The sequence below is a fragment of the Cnephaeus nilssonii genome (assembly GCF_951640355.1).
Source record: "Cnephaeus nilssonii genome assembly, chromosome: 13".
In the NCBI taxonomy this organism is placed as follows: domain Eukaryota; kingdom Metazoa; phylum Chordata; class Mammalia; order Chiroptera; family Vespertilionidae; genus Cnephaeus; species Cnephaeus nilssonii.
The window spans coordinates 11,381,186-11,399,201 of record NC_137084.1 but is presented as its reverse complement, the minus strand read 5'-3'; the positions used below and the strand labels follow the sequence as shown (position 1 = coordinate 11,399,201).

The following is an 18,016-nucleotide window of genomic DNA, read 5'->3' as shown; positions in this document are numbered from 1 at the left end:
TTTGTTTTCATTCCCTGAGGCAAGCCTTTGTTTTCTCAACTTGACCTGCCTTTCCTTCTACCTATGATTCAGACAATTCACCGTAACTGTATTCACGCTGATTGCTTGTTAAAGGGCTAAAAACAGATCAAACTTGGTGAAAAATAAAAGGAGAATGGGGTTATTGTCTTCTCTGTTGAGCTTTGAAATGTCAATAGGAATTCTTTCTGTCTCCATTCTAACCATTTTTCCCTGTTTTCATTTTATTCTCTAGTAAAATCCTCCCATATTGGAAAAAATATGGCTACCAGTTGCTCAAAAATCATATCTTTCAAACATAGTAAACTCAGGAGAAAGAGTGTCTTTTAGAAATTGTTATGACAAAAGTAATAAGTTGTTACACTTACTTAGCATGGGTTGCAGACCCACCCCAGAACTTACTATTGTGGTCATTATGAATGATGTCTCTATGTTCTCAGTTTGTATTATGGATCCTATCCAAAGAGATGTGTGTATAACACTAGACCTAGCTTTACCACATGGACTAAACTGGAGAAGAATGGTGTGGTAGGCTGAATAAAGCCCTCTTCCTATAGAGATCTCCATGTTCTAATCTCTGTTACCATATTACCTTCTAATTCCCATATTACCTTACAAGGGAAGGGAGACTTTGCATATGTGGTTAAGTTCAATATCTTGTAATGGAGAGCTCACGCTAGATCAGTGGTCGGCAAACTGAGGCTTGCGAGCTGCGGTTTGCCGCTCTGTTGACTAATGAGTTTGCCGACCACTGCTAGACTAAATGTTATCGTGTAGTTGGAAGCTGTGAGGATTAGGCAATTGTGGCATATTGTGTGCAAAGAGGTAAAGGGTAGTATGTGACAGTGGTCGGCAAACTCATTAGTCAACAGAGCGGCAAACCATGGCTCTCGAGCCACATGTGGTTCGCGAGCGCAGTTTGCCAACCACTGCCCTAGATCATCTGGAATGGCCCAATGTAACCAAAGATCTGAATAAAACGGAAAGAGGTGGGTCAGATTCATAGGAGAACATCTATCTATCTATCTATCTATCTATCTATCTATCTATCTATCTATCTAAAAGCCCAGTGACCAAATGGCAGAATGACCAGAACGACCAGGCAACCAGTCGCTATGATGCACACTGACCACTAGGGGGCAGACACTCAACACAGGAGCTGCCCCCTGCTGGTCAGTGCACTCCTACAGTGGGAATGCAGCTTGGCTGACTAGAATGAGTGGCGCTCCCACGGGCCAATCCTCACAGGCCATGCCCCTTACCAGTGAACGAATCCATGCACCAGGCCTCTAGTATGATAATAAAAATAGTAGTCAGAGATGCCAGTGCCGGAAGGGGTCTGCAAGCCAAGAGAGGTAGGTTGCCTCTAGAAGCTAAAAAGACAAGGAACCAATTCTCCCCTGGAGCCTTCAGAAGAAACTCAGCCCAACCAAGATATTAATTTTTTCACATCAAGACTTATTTTGAATTCTTATCCTTCAGAAGTATAAGATAACATTTGTTTTAAGCCATTAAATGTGTTGTAATTTGCAATAAAAACCAAATATAGGTTGTTCTTCCAAAAGATGTTTGATAGAAATAATCATATGTTCATGAAATTTGGGAAATACCTGTTATGTTTTCACTGTCTGACAAAATGATTCTGACTTTAAGTTGTCCTTAATACTAGATAAAATCATAAACCCTTTAAGATTTGACATTATATCCTGATTGTTTGCATCCAAACTTGGCCCACAGTCACAAATATATAAATGCTCATTACATGTATATTATATTTATATGGCATTAGGTAATCACATATACAATAAAAATGACAGTAACACTTCTTGGGTTTGTTTTCAGCATTATAGTAGTACTTACCTTATAGGATAAGTATTCAAATACTTTGAACAAAAATATCCATTTATTATCACTACCTGCTCAGCACAAAGCTGAGATTATTGATGAGTTCTAATAACTTTTTTAAAGAAATATGTATGCATGTTACTTTTCTCAATAAATGTATAGTCTAGCTAGAGAATTCAAACTTGCCCATAGGTAACTATGGAAAAAAATATGACAGAAGCTTTAATTATAAAACATGTCCCCTGACTTAGAATATGATATGATAGCAGTTCATAGAAAGAAGAGAAAATTGTGAACTACAGAATTTTGTTTTTCTATGGGAGGTAGTATGACAAAGGGTGCTGGGTGAGAGCTGAGTGATTCAAGAGGTTTGCAGGAAGGTAAAAACACAGGTTGGATCTGATGAAATATGATGGCAAAACACTATAACTTAATAATATTTTTTTAAAATGTCTTTCTCTGTGTTTACTGAGACACTGTGACTGTCTGCACATTATACCTACCACATTTGGGATATGCCTTTGTTGTGTTGGCTGAAGTCCTATCGTCGATATAGGTAAATATCATTGCAACCAACTTCAAAAACATTCTCTAGCTACAGTCTTGGAGAGTCATTTATTATCTTTTGATTTAGGGTCACTGACTGTAAGCCATTTTCTGATAGACTTCCAAGGGGGAACCAGAAACACTATTTGCTCTAAAAGAAGATGAGTAGATCACAATTATTTTCTCAAATTGTGACTTACTGGACCAAAAGAAATTGAAGTTGATAATGCTCCAAGTTAATTTTGTTTGCCTAATGTATTGAGAGCTACTCATTCATATGCATTTCAGAGATTGTTATCCATTTGAATAGAAAAGTACTTAATTTTCACATACAAAAGTACTTGTCTTATGATCAAACATTATTTGATATTCCATATAATATTTAAGTTACTTGGAATTTTCTACAGATATTTATCAGAATAATTATGCAGTTCATTGCTACGCAAATGAAAGAACATACTGGGATGAAGAAGAGGACACTGATATAACCTATAACTGATATGAATTTCCATTTATTATGATTTCCACTAATTATAAATACTCTTGGAGGTGTTACTATGCAGATTTGGTTTGGCAAATTTGGAATATTAATTTATATGTTTTTTCCTTGTATTTCCCTTTCCTCTTTGAGTAGCTGGCTATCTACTTACTACTTTGCTTCAAGGAAGACTTGTGATTGGTAGGGGAAGTGACATTAAATGCAAAACATATTCCTCACTGGATGTCGTTTCTAAAAGCCAAGTCTTTTAGGGAGAACATGCTTCCATGTATTGAGATGTTTAAGGATAAACAGAAATGTAGGAAGCAGAGGGTAGAACAATAAATATTCCACAACAATGCTCTTCAGAGGAGGCTGAACCTTAGCCTGGAGGACTGTGTGATGAACTTAGACCAAATCCTGGGCACTGAGATTCTCAACTTCACTCTGCCCCAAGAGGGGCACAGAAGCTGTAGGTCCAGTGGACCTTGAGACCAATGTGAATATGGGGCAATAAAGAGGCTTCTCCAAGGCTTCATTCAACATTACCTCTTTCCTTTCAGGGTGTTGAAGCTCCAAGAATACCTGAGCTTGAATTCTCCATAAGTCCAGGAGTGTGAGAAATCAGAGTCCAAATTAGATTAAGTGATAAACGATTTAAAATAGAAATATTTTAGTGAACTGTACCTCAAAGTGCCACACGTGGACTGCTTCCATGAGTGGGCACCATGCACCCTCATAATGAAGAGTTTTAGCATCTTCAAGATTTCCTTCTGGAAATGCCTGAGGACACTGAAGTTTGTCACTCTACCCGGGAAAACTAAAACAGCATCAGTGTCTACCTGCCACCTGGAGAGTTCATTTCTAACATTCCATTTAGAGAAAAAAAAAATAGACTTGTTCACAGTATAGGTGATAGAGCCTGATAGTAGCCTTGAAGATTTACTAAGCATTTTTCAACGGCAAACAATGAACCCTGAAATTAAAAGTGTAGATTGAAAGTGAAAGGGAAAAAAAAGCCAATGTAGGGGAAAATGAGTGTGAGGCAATTATAATCATTTTCTGAGAATTTATATGAGGCAGGGGCTGTGCAGTAGATTATGCCTGCAAAATAATCTCTATGGTTCCTCCCTCTCTGTCAAGGATGCTCTTTTTCCCCTAGTGATTGGCATGTCTTGCTTTAGCACTTTCTTCATGCTTTTACACAAATGTCACCTTCTTAGTGATGCCTTCCCTTGCTACTTTATCTAAAATTGCAATCCCCTGATGCTTCCTATTTTCCTTCTGTAATTATTTTTCTCCTTAGCACTTATCACCACCTAACATGCTGTATGTTTCGTCTATCTTGTTTACTGGAAGTTTTATGCTTCTGGAGGCAATGATTTTGACTCTTTTGTACATACCTGTATCCCTAACCCTAGAGCCATGTCTGACATGATATAAAAGCTACATAAGTATCTGCTGGGAAAATGGATTAATATTTGGGTGACTCACTGAAGGAATAGCAGCTATTTATCTTCATTTTGCCAGATGAGGAAATCAAGGCTAATATAAGATTCAGTAATTTACCCAAGTTCGCACTGTGAACTGAAACTTAAATATATGTTTATCTAACTCTGATGCTTCTCCTCCTTTCACTGTGACATTACTTCATTTATTTTAAAATAAAGTCATTTGAGCAAGCACTTTTGCCTCAAGCCAGGCACTAAAAAGTAGGAGATAAATAGATGATTAAAACACTAATTTTTATATCCAGCTTACACTTTAGTGCAGTGGTCGGCAAACTCATTAGTCAACAGAGCCAAATATCAACAGTACAACGATTGAAATTTCTTTTGAGAGCCAAATTTTTTAAACTTAACCTTCTTCTAACGCCACTTCTTCAAAATAGACTTGCCCAGGCCGTGGTATTTTGTGGAAGAGCCACACTCAAGGGGCCAAAGAGTCGCATGTGGCTCTCGAGCCGCAGTTTGCCGACCACGGGTCTAGTGAAAACAGGATAATGAAGAGGAAATTTCAATGAAGACACAAGCATACTCTGGCAGGTTAAATGCTTATGGAACAATGGTGAAAGAACTAAAGTTAGACCTAGGGGTTATGGAAAGCTCCTTAGCATGTGTGATGTTTAAGCTGAGATCTGAAGAATGAATGAGGGGTCAGGGGAGTTAAAGAGAAAATTACGAAGATAAAGAGCAGGTGCAAGATCAAGTGATGAGGGAGGGTAGCTAGTTCATAGATTAGCCCACGACCATGAACATGAGTAGTTTAGTGGAGCTAAAAGAACTTGGTTTGGAGTGATGTAAAAAGAAAAATGTTCAGTAATTAGACTATGAGATAAGCAGAGCCAGACTGTGAACATTTTTGCTAGAAAGGACCCATTTACCAGGACAGAGACAAAGACTTTTAAAAAGCAGATGGTAACTCCTTTATTTTATTGCTTTTTTATAAGTATTCAAACCGCCCACATACTGAAAAGAGGAAGTTGAATCCCAACTATGTTTATCCTCCTCCCACTTCATGCCTAATTATTCACCTTGGGACTTTTGTTAGTTATTCCATTTCAGAGAGTGGACTCTTTGGCAAGACCTCTGTAGAGGAATCTACCTTCTACTCCAGTTAACAATTTGCGGATGTGTATTAGTTATATATTGCTGCACAACAAAACCACCACAAACTTAGCACCTTGAAACAACACATATTTCTTATCTCAAAGGGGTTAAAAGTCCAGAAATTATTTACCTGAGTCCTCAGCTTAGGGTCTCCTAACGTAATCAAGCTGTTGGTCGTGGAGGTGGTTTCACCTGATCCTCTCCTGGGGAAGAATCTGCTAATGATTCTCTCCATTGTTGACAGAATTCAGATGCTTCCTTGCAAATTGCTAGGTAGTGGGCTTCCGTTTCTCACTCACTGAAAGTTAAAAGCAGCCCTGAGCTCCTGCCCTTCTGGCCTTCTTCATATGGTAGCCCACAACATGGAAGCTTGCTTTTTCAGAGCCAGCAAGGGAGAGAAATTCTCTTTGCAAGATGAGCATTACAATTATATGTAGTGTAATCACATGCATCCCATGGTGCTATTGCTTTAAGTCGGTCATAGTTCAGGCACACGCTCAACAGGGCAGAAATGCACAAGGCCACAAGGCCTGAATACCAGGAGATGGGAATCCTGGGGACCAGCAAAGAGTCTGCCTGTCGCATGAGGTTTCTCTGTTAAACTTCAAAGAGGTGACTTGCTAATTACTCCCCTTCAGATGAAGTGTGTTCCATCTGGCTTAGCTCTTGTCTTGGTCAGTTCCATTTCTCTCAGCTCAGGCTGCGATAACAAATTAGCATTGACTGGATGGCTTAACACCCTGTATTTCTCATGGTTCTGGAGGTTGAGAAGTCTAAGATCTAGGCGCTGGCAGATACGGCGTTTGGTGTCGGCCCTCTTCCTGGTTTACAGACAGTCATCATCTTCTTCCTTATTTTTAAAGGGACAACATTTATTCCTTTTCCAAATGTTAAGGGAAAACCTGGTGGAAGAGAATGGTTTTAAAAGTTAGACCAAAAAAAAAGTACAAATCTGGGATTTGACCATTAAAAACTTATTTACAACAATGGGTGGGTGCGGGGGCGGGGGAGAAAAGAAGTTGTTTCACATTGCAGACCTCCCCCATGGACCCCAAAGCCTAATGCTTACTAAGTCAAAAAAAGAGACACCTTTGTTTCACAAGCTGGAGGTTTGAACGTGAGTAAGACATTTATAAAAACCTAGACAGAGGCAGTGTCCTCCCCTAGCCCGGGTGCCACCAGGCACAGCACAAGAGACTAAAAACAGAGGGAAGGCTGGACACTCAGGGTTGGGAGTGTAGGCACCCCACATCTGGCTCAGGGATTTGGGGAGGAAACAAAACCTACTTGGAAAAGAACTGGGGGAGAAAACCAGCAATTGGCTGCTGGTGGGGTGGGGACGGGGAAGAGGCAGGAACAGGGGCAGGAGCATGTCACATCACTAACCTAACTTGGGGAACTCCAGGGGGCCATCTTCAACTGGCCGGAAGAGGAAGACCAGGGGGGACTTCTTAAGGGAGAATCCACAGGAGGGAGAGGAGGAAAGGGAAGGCAGCGGGGAGGGGGCAGCAGCCCCTTCCGTTCTGGGCACAGGAAGGCAGCCAGGGCACCAGGCCCAGGCAGTGACCTCACAAGGGTAGCGCCGTTTTTGCAGCTACTCATGCTGCTGGCTGGCAGGTGTAGGGCCGCTCTTTGGCCCCAATGAAGTAGACAGCTCTGCAGCCTGGGGCCCTGCCTCCTCTTGTGTCTCCTCCCTTGGAGGCACCGCTAGCCTCTGCCCCTTGGCTTGGGGCTCCTGGCTCTCAGGGGAGCAACAGCCTTCCCTCCCTGGGCAGTGCCTTCCTCGCTCAGGCACCCTCTCCCCCTGTTCCTGCTCTTCCTCTGTGGGCGAGGAGGCAGACGATTCACCCCACCCACCCTCCTTCCGATTTATCTCAAAGGACAGGCCACTCCATTGGAAAGGCTTCTTGAAAGAGAATGTCTTCTTTTTCTTGGGGGTTTCCTTGGGGGTACATCCACCTTGGCCTCAGCTCCCTGGCTAGGGGGTGCTGGCTCAATGGCATTACCAGTGTCCCGGCTGCCTCCTCTGTTCCGTTCACAGGGGGCGACTCCCCTTCACTCTTGGGGGTGGGGGGTGGGTCTCCATTGCTTTTCACAGGACCGTTCTCCTGTCCCATTAGCCTTCGAGGGGGAAGCAAGTGCCTGTTGCTTCCTCGTGGTCACGGTGCCCCAGGGAGCCTTGGAGCTCTGACTGTCCATGATGGGGCAGGGGTCTGCTGGGGGGGGGGCGCCCTGAGCCGCCCTGGGCCCGCACCGCAGAGGATAACTCAGTGGGGTCGGCCTGGTCGTGCCTGAGGGGAAGGGTATGGGGTGGGAGGAAACCTAGCTGCACCCCAGCTCCGCCCTACCTGATAGCTGCACCCGATGCCGCCTTGTCCGTGACAGAATGCAGATGGTCATCTTCTCATGTGTCCTCCCATGGTGGAGAAAATAGAGAAGAAGCAAGCGCTCTGGTGTCCCTACTATAAAGGGCACTAATGGCACTCATCAGGGCTCCACCCTCAACACCTAATTACTTCCCAGTGGCCACACCTGCTAGAACAGGCACACCTGGTTTTATTCGGCTTCACTTTATTGCACATCCTCAATGTTGCATCTTTTACACAGTGAGGGCAAGACCCTCCACCAGTAAAAAGATTGTGACTTGCTTTATGGCTATACTCATTTTCATGCCGTTATCTGGAATCAAGGCCACAATATCTCCAAGATATACCTATATCATCACATTGCCTGGGTAGGGTTTCAACAGATCAATTTGGAGGAGGGCATGCAGTCCATAACACCATCAAGTAGTCTAGCTGCTGGTTCAGAAATTCAGTAGTAGATCTCTGGGGAAAATGTCTCCACAATCCCTTTGCCCATATACAGCTGAGCCTCATATGTTTGAACAATCTCTAGAGATAAGGTTAGTCCCATTTCACAATTGATTAAACTCACCCACGCTCAGGGGATGCTGTAATTGCAACACCTGTTAATAAATCAGACTAGCCCTTGTGATTTATGGCTCCTCCATTTGAAGCTTCTCTCCTTTGATACTCATAATTTCTCGAGGCAAGAAAGAGCGTGGCAGATCTGGGACCAACGGTTCTGTGTAGCTATATTTTTAAAAAAATGCCAGGGAGAGGAGGTCAGAAGGGAGAGCGGCATTCAGGTTTCCCCAATTTATGGGAAACCTTTAATCCAGGAAGACCTCATAGGCGATTGTTTTGTAAAATGACATCCAAACAGTTGTAACCACCAAAAGCTTTTTTTTTCCTTGACATCAATTTCTGAAAACATCACCTGTGAAAAGTTCAACATTTAGCATTTCCTATTGTTTTCATTTTTTTTCTGACTGTAGATCCAGTTTCTGTGAAAAGTGTCATTTGGGGAAGAGAACAAATACTAAGGACCCCCAGATGAGATAAAGGGACAGGAGGGATATAGGGGGCAAGAGAGGGGACATTGGAGTCAGAAGACCTTTGCACTGCTCTGGGCAAACTGTGCTTCCCAGAAAGGCCATTGCCCCTCTGGGCCACCGCTTCTGATGTGTTTCATGAAATAGGTGTGCCTGCCTAGGCCTTTGATAGTTTATGAGGAAAAATAAGACAGTATTTAAAAGTAAGAGAAGAGTTTTTACTATATTCCCTACCTCCGTGGTCAGCAAACTGTAGCTCGTGAGCCACATGCGGCTCTTTGGCCCCTTGAGTGTGGCTCTTTCACAAAATACCACGGCCTGGGCGAGTCTATTTTGAAGAAGTGGCGTTAGAAGTTTAATTTGAAAAAATTTGGCTCTCAAAAGAAATTTCAATCTTTGTACTGTTGATATTTGGCTCTGTTGAGTAATGAGTTTGCCGACCACTGCCCTACATGTAATTTTTTATTATTGTCTTGGAGGGGAAAAAGAGAATAAATTAAAAAGAGAAACAAAGAAAGCATTAAATGTTTCCAGAATTGAATCCGATTACAAAGCTCGACATTGTGTGGTCATATGTACAACTTGACATAGTAATACATTTGGAAAGTAAATTGCTCTGAATCAGCCAGTCTGAAACTACTTGTCTTGTCCATAAGAACTACCTGGGAGTTTTCTCCAAAGAAGGTTACCACAGTCTCCTTCCAGGTGTTCTCAGTCAGGGGGTTATGTGTAGGCTTTGGTGAGCTGCATTTTTAGCTAACGCAGTCTGATGCAGCTTTCTCCGAGACCTCATTTTGCATTGCCCTTATCTAAAAAGTACAAGAATTCGAATCATTACCTCCCGCTTTCATCCCCAGCCAGCCTGTACTCCAAGGGGCCCTTACACAGACTGTTACATCTGCCCTGAACACTCACCCCACTCCTCCTTTTCCCCTGGCTCACTTGGGTCAGCTTTCAGGTTTCACGTTAACGTCACTTTCTCCAATGAAGACCTCTCTGCACCTACAGACTGGTTTAATTAGGTCGTTCCTATGCATTTTATAACACTATGAACTTATCTTTCATGGCAATTACCATAATTATAGTTCATTAATACCTGTATAATTATTTATGTATGGTCGCTCTCTTCTCCAGGGTACAGGATTCCTGAGACTAGAGACTGTGCTTATTTTATTCTTAGAGCCTGGAAAATGGCTTGAACATAGTAGGTGCTGTAAGAAGGAAAGGGAAAGAGAGGGGAGAGGAAGGGAGGGGGGGGGGAGGGGAGGGCAGGGGAGAGGAGGGGAAGGGAGAAAGGAGAAAGGAAGGGAGGTGATAGCATAACCAGCCAACAAATTCTCTCTTCTTTAGGAGTTTGTATGGGAACAGCCCAGAGAAGAACAATGGGGCAAAATTAATTAAATTAGTGACCTGGGATCAAGTCCATACACACATATACTACAGGACAATCTTTTTTTTTTTTTTTATATAATTCAATCCTGGAATTTTTATATTATCATAAATTGGCTCTTTAGTTATAACATCTATAATCTTATTTGAGTTTTCTTAATGGGTATATAAGTAGAATAATAAATCACTTATTTATTTAACATTAATGCTACCTATGGTTAAGCATTTTGGGCACAACTATATTTTTCTTTTCTACACAATCACTAATTTAGAAAATAAAATATATACAACATTTTAAAAATAAGTTAGTTATAGGATACATGGTTATTTTTAAATACATCATTTTATTTGTTTCACAGGTATTTCAGTAGAAGGCTATAAACATTGTATCAAGAATGCTAGTCAAAGATATATTATTTTCTTCATAAGTATTTTATGATGCAATGAATAAAAGAATATCAAGGCTATATATGAGTGACTGGTTGTTCGGTTATTCTGCCATTCGGTCTATTTGCATATTAGGGTTTTATGTATATATATTTCAGGGCTACAAAAAAGTATAGCTAATCTAACAAACATACACACACCTACCACACAGCATGGGACAATCTTTGATTGCAGAGTCTGAAAACAACTTCACTGCCCTCTAAAAGGCTGGCTAAAACCATTTTTACAAACTGAATATATTCTATCACAATTATTTCATGTAATTACTTAAGCTTTTTTATATTCAGAGTTCTTTAACTTGTTTTAATTTTGTAAATAATAAATAATAATAATAACAATTATTATTATTATTATTTAGATTCACATCACAAACTCCCCAAAAAGTTTATGTGGCACATAATATCTTTGGGAACTTTTACTTCATAAATTGGAATAGCAAACAAGCCCCATTAAAAAAAAATGGAGAAAATCTTCAGCATTGATCCAAGTAAAATGCTTTCCAGTGGCTAGGCATTTGCAGCTATGTACCTGAGCAGATCAGAACCAATAGTTGCTAAGTTATCAGAAGAACTAGTTGAAACCAAAATCATAACATTTATAAGTGTATGTACCTTAAATATTTTTTCACACTAAAACATAAAAAATCTATACCTAGTATGCAATCTGCTGATGTAGAGTCAAGGCATCTTCCTTGAATGAACCTGCTAGTGGAGATCTGTATAATCTTTCTTGCCGAAAAACCCACAATATATCTTCTACAGTTTCAAGTATGGGTCTCTTAGGGTGAAGAAAAAATTTTAAAACACTTGTAAAAAAAATCCCAGTAAAAATGTTTGTAGACTTCATGACTTTGTTTTCTCAATTTTTATACTTACCTCTTCCACATGTGTACTGATAGCAATTTTGTTTTAGTGGCTCCCCTTCATGAAGTCAAAATATTTTAATTTACTTTGCATAAAAAACAAAGCTCTTTTTCTTTCTGCATTCATATTTAATCAGAGTAAGTACTGTATTGATTATAATAATGAGTGTAACACACTTGGAGACAGACCCAGGGATTCTTAGTAAGCCTACAACCCAATTAGTGAACCCCAGGCTGATTTGAAGGGAGTCTTCTAGGCACTGACTCCATTGGGAAGGGAGAATGCTCATTGTTCTGGTGAGTTAAATAGAAGTTAGCTAATAAAGTCTCAATCTTGTGTAATTTGTTACTGCAGTGGTATCTGGAATGTTAATGAGAATGTACGTGCAAGTTCTCTCGTATTATTGTTTTTAGAGAGATAAACATTTATTTGTTATTTCACTTATTTACGCATCCATCAGTTTATATTTATATGTGTCCTGATAAGGGATGGAACCCACAATCTTGGCATATGGGACGACACTGTAATCAACCAAGTTACCCAGCCAGAGCCAAACCACATTGCCTTTAATTAAAAAGCCACAGAGTCTTCTCTACTAGTATGTCCCATCAAAAGCTTTTTTTAAAAAAATCAAAATCAAGTAATTTAACACTTAGCAATTCAAAAGTGATAGTATTAACACAAGTAAAGAGACAGGGCCAGTGGGTTTTGAATTAAATAGACATGAATTTAGTCAACCTGCCCCTGACTAAGAAACAACATAGATATTGATCATCTCTTGAGCTTCTGATGGAGAGATGATATTTATACTTAATACCAAAACTCTTCACACACATTAGGTTAAAATGTGTTACTCTGAAATTAGTATGTATAAATAGTTTAAAAATTAAATTTTCTCTCCCTCCAAAAAAAAAAAAAACAACAAAACTACCATCAGTTATTTAAAAATGAGATTATATGACATATTAGTTTCCTAGGGCTTCTAAAACAAGTTACCACATACTAGGTGACTTACAACAAGAAAAATTTATTCTCCAAAAGACGTGAGGGTCAGAAGTCCAAAATCAAGGTGTTAGCAGGTTTGGTTCCTCCTGTAGGCTCTGAAGGAGAAATGGTGTCCTGCTCTCTCCTAGCCTCTGCTGACTGCCAGCAATTCTTAACTTAGAGGCAATAGCCTCTACCTTCACATGGCTTTCCCCCATTTGTGTCCCTGTCTTAATTCTCGTTGTTTTTTTTCCCCCTCATAAGGGTACTCCTTATTCTATTTAGAGCTAACCAAAAATTCAGGATGATATATCAAGATCCTTTACCAAATTAATCTACAAAGTCCCTATTTTCAAATAAGGTAACATTCACAGGTAATGGGGATTAGCCCTTTGATATATATCATTTGGCCTTGGATATATATCATTTGGGGGGAACTCCATTCAACCCATTACATATGTATATGCTGTGTATGGTTGTATGCTGTAGCTTCTTCAGGACTCTTACTGCTATAAAGAATTGAGCCTATGAAGAGATAACCTGATCTGATTATTCTAGGAGACTATTTTCTGAGAATTCTAAAAGTTTTCTCTTAGTGGAAGAGATTTTTGCCTTGATGCATGAACATCTGCTCACATCTCATAAAATAATTTGTACTCTTACAAATGGAAAATGATCATGAACTCAGCCAGGTGGCTTTTCTTGTGGGAAAAGATTCAGAACTTCTTAAATTTCCAGTTAAGACCCTAGTGATTTGAAGGCTATCACAGTCTGTCATTAGATTGACACATTGTCTTACAACAACACTGTGTATATGTGTCAGTTATTGGTTTTAAGGTCGTTCATTCTTATATGTGTTCTTTCCATTGTGTTCCCAGGTTATCAATCTTCTGGATTCAGAAGCCATCTATTTCTATCATAGCACAACTCAATTTCTCTTGACTTCATAGTTACATCTACAACTCTCTGATCTGTATCTCAGTAAATGAATCTATCAATGCCTCCCTAATACCTTTTTATTCTCTGTGTATTTCAATGACATTAAAAAAGAAAGTTTTAATGGACATTTATTCTTAACTCTTCTGTGAACTTGTGATTTACACAAATTAGAAGCACAGAGTTGATATTTAAATGAATAAGTGATTAAATCAAAAGAATAAATGAACACAATACAATAAAATAAAATCTAATGTAACAAGTATTTCTTATGTGCCTAACATACGTGATATTTGTGGGGAAAGTAATAAAATTTAGTTTCTGCAGAAAATAAAATACACACTAATCTAAGAGTCAGGACTACGAAGGTTTAATATTAACTCATGATTATCAGTGTGACCTTGAGTAAATCTCTTTAACTTGCTGAATCACTAGTTTTCTTAATTTCAAAATGATGGATTTGTACTAGGTCATTTCTAGAGTCCCTTTTAATGTTGGAAGTTTATGGTCAGATATTAATGAATATGATAAAACAGAACACATAGAAACATTCATATGAGACTTCTGAAATGAATTTTTTTGTTATAACTTTCATAGTATTTTTCTACCCTCATTGATATTTAAGTCCACCTCGGATTTGATTATCCCTTCAAAACCTTATATTACTAGAGGGCCTGGATTTGCCTTTATTGTCATAAAAGGTTAAATGTTGGCTTCTCTGGAATGCATGTGGAAAATACATGCCAATGGAGAAGAACTGTTTCAGATGCTCTACTGTTCTGCACTGGGACTATCAGATGCCCTTCATACACATAATACAATGCTCAGTATATCCATGCATAGTTTTGTAGATTCTCCCATTTAATTGAGTTGTAAATTACATATAAAGTAATTTTTTGTTTGTTTTAGAATTTGCTGTAATTACTGGTTACACATTTGAATAAATCCAAAATAGCCATTTTATTTTTAGATTTACTTACAATAAGCAACCCAGGATTAACTGATTTATGCCATTGGAAGGAACCAAGAATAGAAAGAGAAAACTACATATACCGTCCTTCACAATTGAAGCCACAACAACTCTTTCTATCCAGATCTTCATTAACTATCTGGTACCAAGTTATATTTTAGCAGCTAGAAATGCCCTTGGAGAATGCCATTGTTTTATTTACATAATAAACACTTAGCACCAAGTGAATTCAAGTGTTGACAATGAATTTATAAAAAATATGTTTTATTTACTTTTAGAGAGAGAGGGAGGAAGGGAGAGGGAAAGAGAGAAAGAGAGAGAAACATTCATGAGTTGCCTCCCACACGCACCCCATTTGGGACTAAACCCACAAACTGGGCATGTGCCCTGACCGGGAAGCAATAGAACCAGCCACTTTTCAGTGAATGGGAAGACATTCAACCAACTGAGCCCATTGGCCAGGGCTATTGACATTGAATTTAACAGAACATTTTTGTGCATAATCGTCTTCTATATTCTATAAGGTAAACAATATGCCATATCCCTGACCTCTCAGGCTTTATAATATAGTAGCCTAACTAATAGAATAAGTATAGGCAGGAAATAATCATAAAAATATTATCTACAAAAGAGGAACAAAAAAGTGTTGAAGGTCTTAAAGGAAGAAGATATGAATATTGAGAAGATATTCAGAAAAAAAAATGGGAAAGGTGACATGATCTGGGCCTTGAAAAATGAGCAGATCTCAACAGATAGATTACAATCTTGATGTGGCTGAAGTACGACAGATGGGATGTGTTTTGAAAAATAAGACTAAAACGACAGATTGGGATGAACAAATAGATGGCCTTGAATGCCATGCTAAGCTTGAGAAATTACTTTTGGAGCATTTAGCCAGTTAAGTTTATATGGAGGCCAAAAGACTAATGGTTTGTAGAAGTGAAAATGAAAAAGAGAGGATACATTCAGGAAGAAATACTACAGAAGTAAAATCAGCAAGAACTAAAATTTGTAGTCGTACACCTTGTCATGTACATTTGCACGATAATTCCTTGTACTCGTCTTACTTCAAAAAATGTTTTTCATCACTAAGTGCTTAATAAGCAGTCATTAGGATTAAAAAGTCAGGTGAAAATGATATGCAAATCACAAGTTTTCAGATGCATTTCAGAAATACAATTTCCCCTGCTATGTAACTAGGTACTGTCTGTACCTTTTGTACTTAGAAGTTTGTAATTTCTTGTCATTGTTTTTTAGTTTTTCTGTTGTGTTACAGTTTCTAAAAATGGCTGTATTTCTCAAAGCATCTGTGTCTGCGATATCACAAATTGTGGAGTCTTTATAGCCAGGTTCCTTTTTTTTCCATCATAACTTATGGTCTACATCTTGAGTCATCATCTGGGGTATCAATAGCATCACCACAGCTGTATTTCCTTATTTGCTCTTGACAGTGTTCTCAGGATTGATAAATGGCCCCAGCTTGGTGTGGAAAGAAAAGTATTATTTATTTTGAAGCTATATATAAGTTGTGGAAATCATCACTTTCTACAATGACTGAAATAGGAAACAAGGGTTATGACCTCAACAAATTTAACACCAATACTTTTAAGATTTCTTACTTAGACATTATTTTATTTTTGGAATTCTTTACTGCTGCTATTTAGCCTATTTTACTCCTATGAATTTCTTACTGCTGACCAGGGCCCAGGCCAGGGAGGAGCCTACAATCAAGGTACTTGCCCTCGACCTAAATGGAACCTGGGACCTTTCTGTCCACAGGCCGATGCTCTATCCACTGAGCCAAACCGGCTAAGGTGAAATATGTTAATATTAATAAGGCAGTAACATTCAAAATATTTCAGTATCACATTCATGCACTTTATATTTGTTATATAAATTGTGTTTTGGAGCAAAATTTTAAACCATTGGGGAACAGTATGCTTATTGAGCATCTGTATCAGTTAAAGTAAAATGGGCGTTTCATTTTTATTTGTGTGTCACCTTGATACATTAATATAATGTGATTTCATTCCATATGGATATCCAGGGAGATGCTGTAAATATTTAAAACAACAACAACACCACTCTGTTGTGTTAAGTCCATCTGATGAAGTAAATGAATAGAAGATTAAGCATTGGTAAATAAATGGCTCTAATTTGACAAGGTAGATAAATTGCTATGCCCAGGTTCGGGAAAAGCAGGGTTGTCCAAGTTGTATGTGTCACAAAATAGTGAGGCCATTACCATGCAAAATCCCTAGGAGAAACACAAGTGCTGCAATTACTTGAGAAATAGTTAGAGGCTCTGCCATCCTAAGTGTAATGTGATAATACTCTCATTAAGTTCTAGTCAATCATCATGAGTCAGTCAGAATCATTTTAGAAATGAAAGTAGTTGGTTAAATAATTCAATTCCAAGAGCCCACTGTGGCATAATCCTGCTGCAGCCATCTGTATTATAAGATAACTCGATTCCCAGGTTTAGTACTGAAACACCATAGCAATGTCAGTAAATTTGCCAGAATGATTTCCCTGTGGTCACACATTTCTTCAGCCAAACCAGTGGTTGTGCTTGCGGTAGGTAGCAGATGTTGTCAGTGGCTGGCTACTACGTCATCTGACGCATCTTCTCTCTGTTTGCAATTGACAGGGAGGAACAATGTGAAAGATGCTGGATGATTTAAGCTTTACAGGAAGCAGTGTCTTGTTTTGTTTTTCTGTTATTTAAATTCTCTTGTGTTTCTGGTTATAGCACATCCCCACATTTCCCCTGAATATTGGTAAATTCCTGTTGCTTCCATTTGAAATGGTGCTTGGTAGCACTGTACAACCCAATCATAGTACTAGAGTTTTCAAAGGGATTAGTTACTACCATGCATGTCAAAGGTATCCCTCATGCCCTCACCAATTCTTCCCTGACCCAGTTGTACAGAGTGCATTCCACATGCTAACTGTGTATCTCTGTAGACGAACCTTCTGATTTAGCTGAAAGCTCTCAGTTATGTCTGGTGCCATGAGCACCTTGCTATCCTTTTATTTATTTATTTATTCACCATCACCATCTCCAGCTTGTGCCATTCCTGCTTTTAAAAAAAGAAAGTTAAAGCAGAAACTGTATGTTGGCTCATACAATGCCCCCAAACAATTCTCCTGTTGTTCAAATACCCTATCTAATAAAGAGGGAATATGCTAATTGACCATCACACCCTCACAAAGACGGTGGTGCCCACAGCCAATAAGGAGGGAATATGCTAATTGATTGCCATGCCCTCAAAGATGGTGGTGCCCACAGCTACAAGATGGTGGTGCCCAGTCCCCTCAGCCCCCCAGCCGCCCAGGGCCAGCCCGAGGCACAGGCAAGCCTCGGATGGCAGCTGCCCAGCCACCCAGGGCTGCCTGAGGCTCAGGTAACCAGGGCTGGCTGAGGCTTGCGCTGCCGGCAGTGGCAACAGCAGAGGTGTGATGGGGGCCTCACCTTCCCCTGATTGCCTGGTCACCTCCCGCCCCTGAGGGCTCCCAGACTGTGAGAGGGGG

General features: G+C 39.5%; 1 pseudogene across 1 annotated transcript; it reads right to left on the bottom strand.

Moving 5' to 3' along the window:
* Nucleotides 1–7,090: 7,090 nt before the first annotated feature.
* On the bottom strand, nt 7,091–7,695 carry LOC307108815 (MARCKS-related protein-like; annotated as a pseudogene). Its single transcript has one exon. The product of its transcript is annotated as an MARCKS-related protein-like (transcript).
* Between the last annotated feature and the right edge of the window lie 10,321 nt (nt 7,696–18,016).